The sequence below is a fragment of the Microtus oregoni genome, unplaced genomic scaffold, assembly GCF_018167655.1.
Source record: "Microtus oregoni isolate MIOR12 unplaced genomic scaffold, Mior012 000079F_ref0000094, whole genome shotgun sequence".
Taxonomy (NCBI): Eukaryota; Metazoa; Chordata; class Mammalia; order Rodentia; family Cricetidae; genus Microtus; species Microtus oregoni.
In genome coordinates, this window is record NW_024544537.1 from 4,706,224 (window position 1) to 4,719,006 (window position 12,783).

Genomic DNA, 12,783 nt, shown 5'->3' on the forward strand with positions numbered 1-12,783 from the left:
TAAACAACATGTAAAAAATGCCCTTATAGAAATGGATGAGAAGTATAACAAAAAGTTTGAAGAAATGAGTAAATACGTACATGATACCCTGGGAAACCAAGAAAAAACCATCAAACAGGTAATGGAAACAGTTCAAGAATTGAAAACTGAAATGAAGGAAAAGAAGAAAATACAAACTGAGGACCAGCTGGATATGGAAAATCTAGGCCAACGAGCAGAGTCTACAGAAACAAGCATAATCAATAGAATACAAGAGCTAGAAGAAAGACTCTCAGATGCTGAGGACACCATAGAGAAAATAAACGAACAGATCAAAGAAAACAGCAAAGCCAACAAATTCTCAACACAAAACATTCAGGAACTATGGGACACAATAAAAAAACCAAACCTAAGAATAATAGGAATAGAAGAAGGAGAAGAGTCACAGCTCAAAGGCCCAGAAAATATTTTGAACAAAATTATGGAAGAAAACTTTCCCAACTTAAAGAAAGATATTCACTTAAATATTCAAGAAGCATACAGAACACCAAACAGACTGGATCAAAGAAAAACATCTCCTCGCCATATAATAATCAAAACACAAAATATACAGGTTAAAGAAAAAATATTAAGAGCTGCAAAAGAAAAAGGGCAAGTAACTTATAAAGGTAAACCGATCAGACTTACACCTGACTTCTCGATGGAAACTATGAAAGCCAGAAGGTCCTGGATAGAGGTTCTGCAGAAGCTAAGAGACCATGGATGCAAACCCAAACTACTATACCCAGCCAAGCTATCATTCATTATCAATGGAGAAAACAAAACATTCCAGGATAAGAACAAATTTAAACAATACGTAGCCACAAATCCAGCCCTACAGAAAGTAATAGAAGGAAAATCGCAACCCAAGGAATCCAACACTGCCAACACTGCCTACAATAACCCAGGCATCTAATGACCCTTCACGAGCACATCTCAAAGAAGGGAGACAATCTCTACTACCAAAAGCAATAAGAATAACCGGAGTAAACAACCACTGGTCATTAATATCACTTAATATTAATGGGCTCAATTCACCTATAAAAAGGCACAGGCTAAAAGATTGGATACGAAAACAGGATCCAACATTCTGCTGTTTGCAAGAAACACATCTCAACCACAAAGACAGGCACCTACTCAGAGTAAAGGGTTGGGAAAAGGTCTTTCAAGCAAATGGTCCTAAGAAAAAAGCAGGTGTGGCCATACTAATTTCTAACAAAACTGACTTCAAACTAAAATCAATCAGAAGAGACCGAGACGGTCACTTTATACTCATAACAGGAACAATTCATCAGGAGGACGTCTCAATCCTGAATATATACGCCCCCAATATAAAAGCACCTACTTATGTAAAAGAAATATTACTAGAACTCAAGGCAGACATCAAACCACACACACTAGTAGTAGGAGACTTCAACACACCTCTCTCTCCAAGGGACAGGTCAATCAGACAGAAACCTAATAGAGAATTAAGAGAATTATTGGAGGTAATGAAGCAAATGGACTTAACAGACATCTATAGAACATTCCACCCAAATAGGAAAGAATATACCTTCTTCTCTGCAGCTCATGGAACCTTCTCAAAAATTGACCACATACTCGGAAACAAAGGAAACCTCCACAGATACAAAAAAATATCAGTGTCCACCTGTGTCTTATCAGATCATCACGGATTAAAATTAGAAGGCAACAACCACGCTGCCCCCAAAAAACCGACAAACTCATGGAAACTGAACAGTCAACTACTGAACCACACCTGGGTCAAGGAAGAAATCAAGAAAGAAATTAAAGTCTTCCTTGAATTTAATGAAAATAAAGGGACAACATACTCAAACCTATGGGACACAATGAAAGCAGTGCTAAGAGGAAAGTTCATAGCACTAAGTGCCCACTTAAAGAAAACGGAGAATGCATACATTGGGGACTTAACAACACACCTGAAAGCTCTAGAAAAAAAAGAAGCAGACGCGCCCAGGAGAAGTAGAAGACTGGAAATAATAAAACTGAGGGCTGAAATCAACAAAATAGAAACACAGAAAACAGTCCAAAGAATCAATGAAACAAAAAGCTGGTTCTTGGAGAAAATCAACAAGATCGACAAACCCCTATCCAAACTAATTAAACGACAGAGAGAGAACACGCAAATAAATAAGATCAGAAATGAAAAGGGGGACATAACCACAGACACAGAGGAAATTCAGAGAATCATTAGATCTTACTACAAAAGCCTGTATGCCACAAAACTGGAAAATACAAAAGAAATGGACATTTTTTTAAATAAGTACCACATACCAAAGCTAAACCAAGACCAGGTGAATGATCTAAATAGACCGGTTTCTCGCGAAGAATTAGAAATGGTTATCAAAAATCTCCCTTCGAAAAAAAGCCCAGGACCAGATGGTTTCAATGCAGAATTCTACCAGAACTTCCAAGAAGAACTAATACCTATACTCCTTAATGTATTTCACAATATAGAATCAGAAGAGTCATTGCCAAATTCCTTTTATGAAGCTACAGTTACCCTGATACCAAAACCACAAAAAGACCCAACCAAGAAAGAGAATTACAGACCGATCTCACTCATGAACATCGACGCAAAAATTTTCAATAAAATACTGGCAAACCGAATCCAAGAACACATAAGAAAAATTATCCATTATGATCAAGTAGGCTTCATCCCAGAGATGCAGGGCTGGTTCAACATACGCAAATCTATCAATGTAATCCACCATATAAATAAACTGAAAGAAAAAAACCATATGATCATTTCACTAGATGCTGAAAAAGCATTCGACAAAATTCAACACCCCTTTATGATAAAGGTCTTGGAGAGAATAGGGATACAAGGGTCCTACCTAAATATAATAAAAGCTATTTACAGCAAGCCAACAGCTAACATTAAATTAAACGGAGAAAAACTCAAAGCCATCCCACTTAAATCAGGAACACGACAAGGATGTCCACTCTCTCCATACCTCTTCAATATAGTGCTTGAAATTCTAGCAATAGCAATAAGACAACATAAGGAGATCAAGGGGATTCGTATTGGAAAGGAAGAAGTTAAGCTTTCGTTATTTGCAGATGATATGATAGTGTACATAAGCGACCCCAAAAATTCTACCAAAGAACTCCTACAGCTGATAAACAGCTTTAGTAATGTGGCAGGATACAAGATCAACTCCAAAAAATCAGTTGCCTTCCTATACACTAAGGATAAGGAAGCAGAGAGGGAAATCAGAGAAGCATCACCTTTCACGATAGCCACAAATAGCATAAAATACCTTGGGGTAACCCTGACCAAGGAAGTGAAAGATCTACTCGACAAGAACTATAAGTCTTTGAAGAAAGAAATTGAAGAAGACACCAGAAAATGGAAAGACCTCCCTTGCTCTTGGATTGGGAGGATCAACATAGTAAAAATGGCAATTCTACCAAAAGCAATCTATAGATTCAATGCAATCCCCATCAAAATCCCATCAAAATTCTTCACAGATCTGGAGAAGACAATAATCAACTTTATATGGAAAAACAAAAAACCCAGGATAGCCAAAACAATCTTATACAATAAAGGATTGTCTGGAGGCATTACCATCCCTGACTTCAAACTCTATTACAGAGCTACAGTATTGAAAACAGCTTGGTATTGGCATAAAAACAGAGAAGTCGACCAATGGAATCGAATAGAAGACCCTGACATTAACCCACAAACCTATGAACACCTGATCTTCGATAAAGGAGCTAAAAGTATACAATGGAAAAAAGAGAGCATCTTCAACAAATGGTGCTGGCAAAACTGGATGTCAATCTGTAGAAGAATGAAAATAGATCCATATCTATCACCATGCACAAAACTCAAATCCAAATGGATTAAAGACCTCAATATCAGTCCGAACACACTGAACCTGATAGAAGAGAAAGTGGGAAGTACTCTACAGCACATGGGCACAGGAGACCACTTCCTATGTATAACCCCAGCAGCACAGACACTAAGGGCATCATTGAATAAATGGGACTCCCTGAGGCTGAGAAGCTTCTGTAAAGCAAAGGACACTGTCACTAAGACAAAAAGACAACCCACTGACTGGGAGAAGATCTTCACCAACCCTGCTACTGACAAAGGTTTGATCTCCAAAATATATAAAGAACTCAAGAAACTAGACCGTAAAAGGCTAATCAACCCAATTATAAAGTGGGGCACTGATCTGAACAGAGAATTCTCAACAGAAGAACTTCAAATGGCCAAAAGACACTTAAGGTCATGCTCAACTTCCTTAGCGATCAGGGAAATGCAAATCAAGACAACTTTAAGATACCACCTTACACCTGTCAGAATGGCGAAAATAAAAAACACCAATGATAGCCTTTGCTGGAGAGGTTGTGGAGAAAGGGGTACACTCACCCATTGCTGGTGGGAATGCAAACTTGTGCAACCACTCTGGAAAGCAGTGTTTCGGTTTCTCAGGAAATTCGGGATCAACCTACCCCTGGATCCAGCAATACCACTCTTGGGAATATACCCAAGAGAGGCCCTATCATACAACAAAAGTATATGCTCAACTATGTTCATGGCAGCATTGTTTGTAATAGCCAGAACCTGGAAACAACCTAGATGCCCTTCAACGGAAGAATGGAGGAAGAAAGTATGGAATATATACATATTAGAGTATTACTCAGCAGTAAAAAACAAGGACTTCTTGAATTTTGCATACAAATGGATGGAAATAGAAAACACTATCCTGAGTGAGGTAAGCCAGACCCAAAAAGAGGAACATGGGATGTACTCACTCATATTTGGTTTCTAGCCATAAATAAAGGACATTGAGCTTATAATTCATGTTCCTAGAGAAGCTAAATAAGAAGGTGAATCCAAAGACAAACACATAGGCATCCTCATGAATATTAACCTTCATCAGGCGATGAAAGGAGACAGAGACAGAGACCCACACGGGAGCACCGGACAGAAATCTCAAGGTCCAAATCAGGAGCAGAAGGAGACGGAGCACGAGCAAGGAACTCAGGACCACGAGGGGTGCACCCACACACTAAGACAATGGGGATGTTCTATTGGGATCTCACCAAGGCCAGCTGGCCTAGGTCTGAAAAAACATGGGATAAATCCGGACTAGCTGAACATAGCGGACAATGAGGAATACTGAGAATTCAAGAACAATTGCAGTGGGTTTTTGATCCTACTGCACGTTCTGGCTTTGTGGGAGCCTAGGCAGTTTGGATGCTCACCTTACGAGACCTGGATAGAGGTGGGCAGTCCTTGGGCTTCCCACAGGTCAGGGAACCCTGATTGCTCTTCGAGCAGATGAGGGAGGGGGAATTGATCGGGGGAGGGGGAGGGAAATGGGAAGCGGTTGTGGGGACGAGGCAGAAATCCTTAATAAATAAATAAATTTAAAAAAAAAAAAAAAATCCTATAAAAAAAAAAAATAAATAAATAAATAAATTAAAACAAAAAAAAGATGCGGGGATTGTTAGCATCTGCCGGAAAAGAGATTAAAAACAAGACTGAAAAAAAAAAGAAAAAAAAAGAAAAGTTGAAGATAGATAGTTATAGTTTTCCTTAGTTATAATAAAAGATAAAGCTTAGATGTAAAGCTTTAGACTTACAAAGAAATATTGCAACTGTAATTCTTACTTGACACCTAATTTGTTATATGTAATTTTACTATGTTAAAGTTAAAACCTTTCTTTTTATTTAGGCAGAAAAAAGGAGATGATGTGGGATTCTTCTCAGTATGCTGTGCATATATTTTATTGCCATTGGCTAATAAAGGAGCTTCTTTGGCCTATGGCAGGGCAGAACACTGCCTGGCTGGAAGAGATATAGTGAGAGAGTAGGCAGAGTCAGGAGATACCATGTAGCTGCCAAAGCAGAAGGACACTGCAGAACATTACCAGTAAACCATGAGCCTCACAGTAAAGTATAAAATAATAGAAATGGCTTAATTTAGGATGGAAGAGTGAGTTAGATATCCACCTAAGCTATTTGCCATACAATGCTGTAATTAAATGTACTTTCTGTGTGAATATCTGGGGTCTGGGCGCCCAGGAAATTAATGAGTCCACTCTTACACTTAGTGTTTCCCATTCAAATAAAATCCTGCAAATTTTCATATTCTCATAGTCAGCTACTAAAAAACTTACACTGTTGTCTTTCCCAGTACTCTGGGATATGGGTGTGCATCTTTGGAGTGAGGTACAAACCTAAGGCAATGGAAACTCCCAGGAATCTATTAGAATGACACCAGCTGTGACTGCTTGAAATGGGGGATACAGAGCCTGAACAGGCTGCCTCCTACAACAGAAAAGACTTCCAGTGGAGGGATTGGGACAGGTGACAAAATTTCAACCTATGATTTTTTTTTCTACCTATAAGATGTGCTGGGATAACGGTGGCACAGAAATTGGGGGACTTAACAAGCAATAACTGGTACAGATTGAGACCTATACCATGAGAAGGAGCTTACCACCTGACACTGACTGGAAGGCCAGTACACAGAAGAGAGATAAATAAAATAACTAGGATTGAGCAAACATAACTGGAGAAAAGTCAATGAAATTATTTCTAATATTCTTCTATATTTATTGACTGGTAGATAGTTCAACTGTCATCAGAGAAACTTCACCCAGCAATTGATGAAAACTGATGCAAAGTCCTACAGCCAAACATTAGAGCTTGGGAATCCTGCAGAAGAGTAAAAGGAAGGACTGTAGTAATTAGCAGGGCTGACTATACTACAAAGCAACCTATAGAAATAATTAAACTGGGCCCATAGTGACCCACACAGACCGATCTGACTACCAGGGAACCTGCATGGAACTGGCCTATCCCCTCTGCACATATGTTGCAGTTGTGTAGCTTGGTCTTCTTGTGGGATGACTAACAGTGGGATCAGGGACTGTCTTACTCTGTTGTCTGCTTTTGGGGCCCTTTCCTCCTACAGGGTTGCCTAGTCTAGCTTTAATAGGTGAGAAGAAGCCTAGTCTTATTGCAACTTGATATATCATAGATGATTAATATCCATGGGAGTCCCACCCTTTTTTGAAGAGAAAAGAAGGATGAGAGGCTTGGAGAGTGTCTAAGAGAAGAAGTGGGGTGGACTTGGAGGAGAGGACTGGGGGAAACTATGACTGGAATAGAAAAGCAAAAATTAAATAAGTAAGAGTAAAAAACTTACACTGAAGCTATGAGTGTTTTGCATAATAAATATTCATTGAGTAAGTGGGTGGATGAATGAATGGTTAATGAAAAATATTATTCATTTTCAGTATTGATTCCCTAATCAAGGCCTTTTTCCCTCTTCACCTGGAATGCAGTATTTTATATATAACCCACAAATACACCTTAACACTTTTATCTTAGAAATGAATAAAAAAAATCAATGGTCCATTTATCTAGTATTGAGTAATAAATGATCTAAAACCTTCTTGGAACACATATCTTAAAAATGAATGTGCAATAATCTACCTTGTCTATGTGGGAAAATTTCAAAACTGCCACTGGCCCTACACAACACAGAATGATTTTGCTTTACCATATGCCTATAAGAAAATGTCACATAATAACACATAATAAACAAAATATAAAATTAATGATTAATAATGTCATAGAAAAGAATGATATAATATAAAAAGTGGAGGTCTAGTCTCTTTCAAAACGTCTCATTTTACTGTAGACTCTAGTTAGTGCTAAGTACCTTAGAACATATTGAACATAACTATAGTTATGGAGAGACACCTGGACTACTTTTCCTCAAGACTCTGCAAACTAACTTAGTGCAATTGTTTCAGCTTTGCATGAGACCTTACCTGCATTTTCTAGACAAACACTGTTGTAAATGAAGACCGAGCCTTCATTTCTCAGCTATCAAGACCCCCAAAAAATGACACATAAATTGTATTAACCACAACACTGTTTAGCCTATTAGCTCAGGCTTATTATTAACTAACTCTTGTATTTTAAATTAACCCATTTTTATTAATATGTGTATCATCATGAGGTTGTGTCCTACCGGTATGGTTCTGGGGTGTCTTACCCCTTTGGCAGCTACATGGTGTCTCTCTGACACCAGCTACTCTCTCACTCTCTCTATCTCTGTTCTGATATCCCAGCTGGCTTTATTTATTCTGCTAAGCCATTGGCACAAACAGCTTGTTTATTGACCAATGGTAATAAAACATATTCACAGCATACAGAAGGGAATCTCATATCACACTGTAGCTGAAGTCATCTGACAGTTTAAGAAGGCTTGATGATTCTCTCACTATAACCAGGAGATGTATGTCACTGGTAGTTAAGAGTATTGCTGATAGTTTTAACACCTCTATGTGCATGTAACCTTTACTTGAGACTCAGTCTTTGAAATATTTGTGTTTGGATTCTTTGAGAAATTATACCCATAGCAAGAATTCTAAGTGACAGAGTGCAAAAAAGTCTGAGTCTAGAATTTGAGATACCATAACTTTTGTAGTACTCCGCTATTCAAACCAGTCTGTAACAACTCAGTTCAAGTGGAGATAATATGAATACAAACTCTTATATGAGAGAAGTTAGGAAAATATTATGGTGGATATTTAAAGTCCTGATTGAATGTTCTGTTTTGTTTTGATTTGTTTATTGGCATGATCATGGCCTGTCAAGGACCCCAGTGCCTCAGATCTACTTGAATAGCAAAGCATTTCATGTCAGAGTAATTTCAAAGCCTTCTTTTGTTCCAAGTATGAATGATGCAAATACCTAACTATAGCTAAAATCTTTGTATGCAGAAACTATCAAAAAATAACTATAACATGCAACTGTTCCCATACAAAAACCCCCTATCATGATTGTTGGCTGACCCACCTCCTTTAGCTAGATAAAGTAAATGCACTGAGGTTTCTGGCTGCTGAAGTAATTCCATGAGAGCAAACAGCCCACCCAAAGATAGCTTTTCATCATATGTGTCAGTTATTCTTTATCTACAGTTACTTCAGTCAAGTCAGTCCTGAAGTTATCCAGGTTATGGCAAAACCTAGAAGTAATAAATTGTAATAATTGCTTTGATTAACAATAATAAAATAATGAATATATTTTAGGATGAAGATGAGTAAAATGCAAAGAGGAAAAGGAAAGAATGATATTATGGTATATTTTTCATTGGCCGTCATATATCCCCATGACAATGCAAGTCACCTTATACATAAGAAAACTGAGAATGAAAATGACAATCTAACACAGTGACTGTTACAAAGTAAGAGTCAAACCAAACCATTTGCTCAATCTAACATCTGATTCCCTATGCCAAACCATATAAAAATTAATTTCCTACATATAATTTCTGATGTATTTATTATAATCTATTTTATTCCTGCTTTTGCAATCTTACCTCTCTCCTTATTCTCTACTCCCCAGAATACATACATTTATCACATGCAATTCTTTCATCCTTGCCTTATTTCCTGATCCTGGAATGTCTTCATTTGTAACATCAGCAATTTAATTCCTCCTCATACTACCTTCATAATCCACCACATCTTTCTTTTGAATGCCTACCCAAACTGAAGTATCCTATAAGGACAACATAACCCTTTAAAATATTGTTTGTGGACTTGAACTGTATCTGTCTCCATGTGTTTATTTTTATTTTTTTTTATTTTATGTCATATTTTTCATGATTCTGATATATATTATCTAGTCTGGTAGTCTTCCTTAGTTACTCAAAATCTCTTACTTTCTATACCTGTTCACCAAAGATTTTGCAATGAACTGCACCATAATGCTCTTTAGTCATGCTAGACTGCAATTAAAGACCACAGCAGAAAAATGTTCAATGTGAATGTTATTCTGAAATAAGTTGTTTGACCACAGGCAAATTGCGCATAGTATTCAGACCATATACTCATGCAAATTAGATGTCATTTTCTGCCTTGAGACTTCTCAGCAAATTGCAGGAAAATCCCTCAAGAGCAAAGTGGCCCAGCAAAGCAGTAGAGTTAGGGACTACCTGCTGTGATTTCTTAGTTTCCATTAAAGAGCATTATCCTTTCTACTAGGTGGAGATTGAAATGTCTTTGATAGGATGATTTATTCCACAATTAAGAATGAAGCTTAAGGCACACATTCACTAAAATTATATATTTTCCCATAGCACATATTAAATTGTCTTATGAAGGACAAAGGAATGAAAAGAACATAGACATAGTGAAGGGAAACAGATTTTTCAACAAAGGCAAAAGATAAAATACAGAGGCCACGAAAGTTGTTAATAATTTACCTCAGGTCTCATCTGCGAATGTTTCTGATTTTACAAAGAGGGGAAAATGATGTCATAGGGCATACATTCTCCAGGATTCATCTATGAAAAAATACCCTATGATCTGCCAAGTCCAGCTGAGCAGATTCAGTCTCCCTACATCATTTAAAAACGCATATATCCATTTTTTGCATGCTGCTGATGTTTTGCAAAATGAAACTTAAAGTGTTGGTAAGCTTTGGATATGGGATAAAAGAGAAATGTTCTATAGTATCTTTAACTGTACTACCTTCCAAATCTTACAGACTTAGTAAATGGTTTCATGTACCACATTTTAACTCAAAGTATAAATCAGCATTAAAATTTAAATAATAAAATGAGCTGATCAAGGTCCCCATCGTGTTAAGTTCTCATTTAGGAATTGTAGATGGGAGTATAGAAGGCAGGGTAACGAATGTAACAGCCTACTTGTCTTTATTTTCTTTGCCTATCAGGGATGAGTAATCTTGTTCAGCTGACTATTTACTCTTAATAAGACAAACTGAAAGGCCAAATGTGAACGATAAAAATCTCATTTCTGAACATCAGATGATTTCTGGTTACCAGAGGCATAATTTTCTCACTCTGATTGTTCAGGGTTTTTTTTTTTTTTTGACATCTTCTGGGGTGAGAAAAAATGGTTTTATAACAGAGAACTGAACAAATGTTTGGGGTTTATTTTATTTTTCTTCAGGGCAACTGTTACCAGAATTTGCTTTCCTGTTTTACGAAATGAATAATTGCTATTTCTACTGTACTCCTTGCTTTATGTTGTGCTGTTACTGCCTCAGCTACTGCCTACCTTTCTGAGTATGATAGGAGACAAGTTAAATTGTTTCCAGGCAAAGACTCCACAATGCCTTTTGCTGTGGCCACTGCAGGTGGGTTTAGGGAGACACAGCATCTGCACATGTTGAAGGAGATGAATTCGCTCTGCCTTTTGTTTGTACAGACTATAAAGGCCAAATGTGCAGTCATTCCAGCTACATTTATAGGGAAGACTCAGAGGAACAAGAGTGGGATGTGCACAATACAGAGCTAAGGGACACCAAAAATGTGAATTTTAAGCTTTGATTTTTCTATCACTGAAGCTACAAAAGGAAACACTATCATGATCCTCTCCTCTCTATCTTAGCCAAGGAAAAACATACCACAAGCTAAAAAGCTTCATAGAGTCTCCTACTCACTATTATGTTGAAGAAGGAAAATGTTGAAAAAAGGATTTCAAAAGATCAGGAATAGGATTATTATGAAAAAAGCAAGAAATAGTGGATTCCTTAAACAATGTAAAATACTCAAAGTAAATCAACTAATTATAAAGTTATCTAAGAATTACACTAGTCAGAAGTGCCTTGAAAAGTTATTGTTAAAGCCTATGATTTTCTTTGCATAATTGTATATAGTACTTCCTGGCATGCATATATATGATTGTGCATGCATATGCATGTATGCATAAGTGTATGATATTAAGCAAGTTTCCCCTGAAAAATACTTATTCTTGTCACATATATTGCCTATTTTGATCATTTAAAAATATTTTTATGTGTTTTACAATTGAACAGTGTTCGGTTGGAAGTTCCACCCCAAACTCCCTCCCATGAAAGTTGTCAAAGTCCAGACTTTACCCCAAAGAAAGCCTCAGAGATACTCAAGAACACTCTCACAGGGTATTTGAACTCCCCAGCCCCAGAAGAAAATGTGGTTTTCTGGTCTTACTTCCCTGTCTCCTCTCTGGGGGAATAGAAGGACATCAGGGAAAATTTGTATCCATTAAACCTAGGCTTTTGCTTTGATTAGTTCTGATTTGGTTTTTTGGATTGTCAGAGATGTTTACGGGGTAAAAACAACTTTTCAAATGTGTCACCTAATTCTATTTTCATCTGTTCTTCAGAAGGCTGAATAAGCTTCTCACAGAGTGCAGAAAGAGTTGCTAATCTGAAACATTTTTCCCATGCAAAACAAATACAGTTTCACACTCAGATTATGTTAATGGGTTCTGTCCATAAAATATTAAACATTGCCTCCTATATAAAAGAAAGTAAATATATTTGTCAAATTTTGGTTATATTATCATTTTTCACTTAAAATTTTATTTATCTTTTATTTTAAATTTTTTATTTATCTTACTGACCAACTACAGCTTACTCTCCATCCTCTTCTTCCATCCCCCCCCCCTTTTCTAACCCCCTAGCATCAACTCCTCAGAAAGCATAAGGCCTCCCATAAAGAGGTAACAAAACCTGGCATATCAAGTAGAGGCAGGACCAAGGTCATTTGCTCCTGCATCAAGTCTGAGCAAGGCATCCCATCATATGGAATGTCAACAGAAAGCTAGTTTATGTGCCAGAGACAGATCCTGGTCCCATTTCTAAGGGTTCCACAAACACATCAATGTACACAACTGTCACCTATATGCAGAGTGCTTGGGTTGGTCCCACACAGATTTCCTAGCTGTCAGTCTAGAGTCCAATATACCCCATGA